The sequence below is a fragment of the Alexandromys fortis genome, unplaced genomic scaffold, assembly GCF_014885135.2.
Source record: "Alexandromys fortis isolate MF-2015 unplaced genomic scaffold, M_Fortis_MF-2015_v1.1 scaffold_201, whole genome shotgun sequence".
NCBI classification, from domain to species: domain Eukaryota; kingdom Metazoa; phylum Chordata; class Mammalia; order Rodentia; family Cricetidae; genus Alexandromys; species Alexandromys fortis.
In genome coordinates this window covers 1,125,308-1,131,307 of record NW_026068087.1, presented here as the reverse complement: position 1 = coordinate 1,131,307, position 6,000 = coordinate 1,125,308, and positions in this window count along the sequence as shown.

Here is a 6,000-nt window from a genome sequence, read left to right as displayed (position 1 = left end):
CCAGAGCTACACAGTGAGACCTTGTCTCAAAAAAAAAAAAAAAAATAATGCCAGGGTGGGGGGGCAGAAGGTGGGGGTGCCCTGTGAGTTCGAGGCCAGCCTGATCTGCAAAGAGAGTTCCAGGACAGCTGGGATTATTGCACAGGAAAACCCTGTCTCAAAAACAAAACCAACCACAAACACACATAAACATACACACAAAGAGAGAGAGAGAGAGAGAGAGAGAGAGAGAGAGAGAGAGATTCAATAAACTCAACCCAACTAGCATCTTTCACTATCAACCTGCACACATGATGGTAAATTCAACCATTAAACCAAACATGGGGCCGTTTGTAAGCCTCCACACATTTGGTGTGTCTTAAGAAGAGACTGTAAGAACTACAACACACAACCTGGCTGTTACTCTGCCCAGTGAGAAATGCCAGAGTCTGTTTCCAGCCACAGCCAAGGCAGTTTTACCAAGTCATGGCAAGGTTTAAGGGAAGCCTGTTCCGAAGTTACCCAGTCCCCGGGGGCAGGCACACACAGTCTCTGAACCAAGGCGGCAAGATGTCTGTACCAGACGGTCGTGCACAGACCACAGCAGCTCACAGGACCTGGAAACAAAGCACAGAGGACAGACTGTAGAGTGCCCAAATGCGGCCAGCTGCCATTGCCAGCACTGCGCTCCGTGCACACGACACACAAGCTGTTCACCTGAGGCAAGGCAGAAAGGCTGCCATAGAAAGATGTGTCAGTGGCATGTGGTGAGGAGTGCTTTGCAAATGCTCTCTCTCTGAGACCCGGAGGGTGTGTGTTTGTTTGTTTCTGCTTTCTGAATTGCCCGTCAGACTCTGAGCAACTCTTGTCTGTGTGCAAACAGCTCCGGGGGGTATCTCTCCTGGTTGGCAGTCTAGGGATGCACCTACAGGTGATGTGAGAAGGGGGCTTGCACAGCCTGCAGGCAGCGAGCACTGGATTTGGGAGGTACCCAGCTCCTATCAGAAGCTCTGCGGAGCCCCTGGCTTTCCCTGGTGGCTGCTTTCAGGATCTTGAAAGCCATTTCTTTTACCTTGTCACAAGGGCAGGGAGCTCTCTAGCCATTCAGGTAGCTTCCTTTCCCCTAATTCCACCCTGGGTCAGTTTGTTGAGGAGTTTCTGAATCGTTAGCAAAACCTACCTCCACATAACTCACGCCACCACCACCACCCACCCCACCCCACCATTACCCACCCACCCAGCCACTCACTCACTCTCCCCCACCCCTCCCCGTGGAGCCAAGCACTAAGGAAGAGTCTTCTCAGTTCTGGCGCTTGTAGGCCTTGTGACCTTCAGCACACTCTTGGACACCTGTGTCTTGACACGGCCACTGAGACTTAAATGATTGATGTGGCACTCTAGTGTGTCGGCCCTGTGTCCTGCTTGTGATCAACAGTGCCACTAATCAGACCATCTGATACTTCTGTTCAGTGACCACGGAGCAGGCTTGGAGGGAAGAAAGACATTTCTAGGTACCCTGACGTGTGTGAGACTGGAGACGTAGGGTTACAGACACAGCAAGCATAGCTGCCCCAGGCTTCACCTGGCCCCGTTAACCCAAAAGATGGGAGGAAAACAAACAACACTGACCCAAATCATTGGAACCAAATTAATTAAAGCAATCTTTTTTATTCGCGCACACTGACTGCCTCCCTGTCTGCGGGGTTCAAAAGGTCAGCGTTGGATGTGAGGACCTGGAGAGCAAAATAGGCAGGCTCACAGGAACAGAATGTAAGCAAGTTAGTCCCTCCTGAGGCAAAGGCAGGGTTGTAAGCTGGTGATAGCAACTCTTTGAAACGCAGACATGATTACCATTCCTGGAACAGAGAGTACAGAGCCATTTGCAGTTAAGGTTAAAGGTGGGACATAGAAAATCCTTGAGAAACAGAAGTAATCAGAAACAGGAACAAACCTAGTTTTTCTTTACTGTAAGTATCCTGGGGCATCTATGCTTGCTGTGTCTGTAACCCTACGTCTCCAGTCTCACACACGTCAGGGTACCTAGAAATGTCTTTCTTCCTTCCAAGCCTGCTCCGTGGTCACTGAACAGCTAAGTATCAGATGGTCTGATTTACTTTAAAGTCTAAGATGGAGGCAGGCTGGTTCTTCACCCCTACGGCTTCATTTGCTTTTTGAGTGTGTCTTTTGAACTCACAGGCTCCCTTTCCCTTTTTCCCTTCCTATTTTCCTTCCTTCCTTCCTTCCTTCCTTCCTTCCTTCCTTCCTTCCTTCCTTCCTTCCTCCCTCTCTCCCTCTTCTCTCCTGTTGGTTGTTTCTGTTTTGTTTGTTTTGTTTTATTGGAGGCAGGTGTCTCACATAGCCCAAGCTGGCTACCAGCTGAGGGCAGCTGAGATCACCTTAGACTTCTGATCCTCCTGCTTCCACTCCGGAGTGCTGGGATTACAGGTGTGTGCGCAGCCAACTCAGCGTCCCCTTTTCTTTAGTGCCAGCTTGCCACTGAGTTCCATCTTGACCTCCGATCTCCAGCAGGCAGGACTCTGGCTCTGTCCCCAGAATGTTCATGTGCTATTATTCATCTCAGCAATCTAGTTTTCGGGAATTGCATAAAAAAACAGGAAAGCTTATTTTATTTTATTTTTTTAGTTTTACACCTTGCCAAGCCCTGACAGTGCACGTGAGGAGGGTGTCAATACCCAACACCTTTCACTGGGAAAGCCCTGCCTTCCGTGTGGGTCTCGCTTGGAGTCACCCTGGGAAACAACAGTCTGGAATCTGAGCCTCAAAAGCCAGGCTTCATGGAGACAACGCTCACCCAGGAGATGCTTGGAGGTTGCTTAGGAGACAAGGCGGCTCTAACAACCGAGTTAGAACAGTAAATAAAATTGCCATCTGTTGAGTTCTTAATATGGGCCAGGCACCGTGCCAAGAGTTTCACAAGTGTTAGCTATCTCCTTTTTAAACCTGCTTAAATTGTGGAATAAAATACTCCTGATTAAAGTGTTCAAAACAAATGCACGGTGTAAGGAACAATCACAGGGCCAGCGTGTGTAATTACCCCCAGGGTCAAGACAGAACAACCAAAGCACGGGAGAATGGCCTGAGGGAGGGTCCCTGTGGGTCCCACCCTCTGGTCTCCACGAGGCCCTGCTGTGATTTCAAGCCATTCCCTTTTTTTTTTTTTTTTTTTCAAGACCAGGTTTCTCCTTGTGGCCTTGGCTGTCCCAGAATTCACTCTGTAGACCCAGCTGGCCTCGAACTCATAGAGATCCACCTGCTTCTGCCTCCCGAGTGCTGGGATTAAAGGTGTGCATCGCTGGGGCACCAGCGTCGAGCCCTTCTTGCCTTTGGACTTTTCTCAAATATGTAATGAGAAATAAAAGCTATATCTTCTGTAGCTTAGTTCCGCGTCTAGACGCTGTGTCTGTTTGGGGGTTGCTGGGGATTCCATCCAGAGTCTTGAACATTCCGGGCAACATCTACAATGGAACTACATGGTTTCATTCTCATTGTTCAGTGCAATGTAGCGCTCGTGGGGCGTGTATGCCGGACCACTGGCCGTGCAGCGCTCCGTGGGGCATACGCCGGGCCACTGCGCTGTGTGGCGCTCCCTGGGGCGTATACTGGGCTGCTGCACTGAGTAGCGCTCGGTGGGGCGTATGTGGGACCACTGACAGTGTAGTGCTCCGTGGGGCGTATGCCAGGCCACTGGCCATGTAGCGCTCCATGGGGCGTATGTCGGACCACTGCGCTGTGTGGCGCTCCGTGGGGAGTATGTCGGACCACTGGCCATGCAGCGCTCTGTGGGGCGTATACCTGGCTGCTGCACTGTGTAGCGCTCCGTGGGGCATATGCCGGACCACTGCGTATTTATTCGTTCTATACTTAGTAAGGATGTGCCTTGTTTCCAGCTTGTGGCCACCACCAGCAGTGAAGTCATAGGCAGATTGTTTATTCTGTCATACGTGAGAAGTTCCTTTTAGACGCTCAGTCCAAACCATGTGGAGTGTGCATTTTTCTGTTATTAGACGAGATGCTTGCCCAGTGTCTCACAGATCTCCATTCCATCAGCAAAGCTGATGAACATGGGTCCTCTTTAGTTATAGCTTCATTTTTCGGCTATTGAATTAACCTTAGATATACTTATGATATTAAGTTATTAATATGAGTTATATTTCATGCATTTGTAGGCGGAGACTGCTCATTCACTTCCTGAAATAACCACATAGAACTATATTAATTAAAATACTGCTTGGTCTATTAGCTCAGGATTCTTATTAACTAACTCTTACATCTTAAATGAACCCATTCCTATTATTTTATATTTTAGCACAAGGCTCGCGGTTTACTGGTAAGGTCCAGGGCGTCTTTCTCCTTCTGCCGCTACATGGCGGCGTCTTCTCTCTCACTCTGCTTTCTTTCTCCCAGCATTCACTTGAGTTTTCCCGCCTACCTTTATTCTGTCCTGCCACAGGCCAAAGCAGCATCTTTATTAAAACATATTCCCAGCATACAGAGGAGAATCCACATCATACATTGGTTCCTATTTTTGCCTCTTTGACTCTGTGCTAGAGGTGAATATCTCTGTATTTTCCTTCCCCGAGGAGCTGTGATAATGTTTTTCCATCAGAGGGCCAGGTTTTCTGCCTGTTCCTTTTGCAGTTTGACCTTTTACTTTCTGCTCCGTAAGAGGTTCTTCTGGACACCCATTCTCTAGTGGCTCTGTATCACAGAGAGTTTCTTCTGGTTTTGTGCAACCCCTTAATTCTCACAGTGGTTCCAAGAAGTAATTACTGATTACTCCTCTATTACCAATATGACAGTGCCTCTGTGAGAACAACTTTAGTGAGGGTAGTCACCTCTAACCAGCGTCAGAGATAGGAATACAGCCCCTGTCACCTCTAACCAATGTCGGAGTTAGGAATACACCCCTGTCACCTCTAACTACCATCAGAGACAGGAATACACCCCCTGCCACCTCTAACCACCGTCAGAGACAGGAATACACCCCTGTCACCTCTAACCAGCGTCAGAGACAGGAATACACCCCTGTCACCTCTAACCAGCGTCAGAGACAGGAATACACCCCTGTCACCTCTAACCAGCGTCAGAGACAGGAATACACCCCTGTCACCTCTAACCAGCGTCAGAGACAGGAATACACCCCTGTCACCTCTAACCAGCGTCAGAGACAGGAATACACCCCTGTCACCTCTAACCAGCGTCAGAGACAGGAATACACCCCTGTCACCTCTAACCAGCGTCAGAGACAGGAATACACCCCTGTCACCTCTAACCAGCGTCAGAGACAGGAATACACCCCTGTCACCTCTAACCAGCGTCAGAGACAGGAATACACCCCTGTCACCTCTAACCAGCGTCAGAGACAGGAATACACCCCTGTCACCTCTAACCAGCGTCAGAGACAGGAATACACCCCTGTCACCTCTAACCAGCGTCAGAGACAGGAATACACCCCTGTCACCTCTAACCAGCGTCAGAGACAGGAATACACCCCTGTCACCTCTAACCAGCGTCAGAGACAGGAATACACCCCTGTCACCTCTAACCAGCGTCAGAGACAGGAATACACCCCTGTCACCTCTAACCAGCGTCAGAGACAGGAATACACCCCCGGCCTGCTCAGGCAGATCTGAGCACCCCCCTCTGCTACATATGCAAAAGTGAGGCCATCCACCCACCCCAGAGCTCTGAGCCCCCCAGCCCCACAGGAGCGCCACAGAGAAGCCCCTCTCTTCCTCTTCCTCCTTTCTGTATCTTTGACTTTTCTCTCAACTTCATTTTCCTGTCTGCCAGTGGACTAGCATCTTATGACCCCCAGCTTCAAATCTCACCTCTTGAATTCTCCTCCCAACTCCACCTAGGAGATTTGTGAGACTCTGTCCTCTCACAAGCAGGCTCTCAGGTCACGCCATGACTCAGACGTTCTTCTGTGTCATCAGCTGCAGCTGGGGTGGCAACCCCTTGACCAGAGTCCTTTGGATGTGTCTGGAGGCTCCAGGG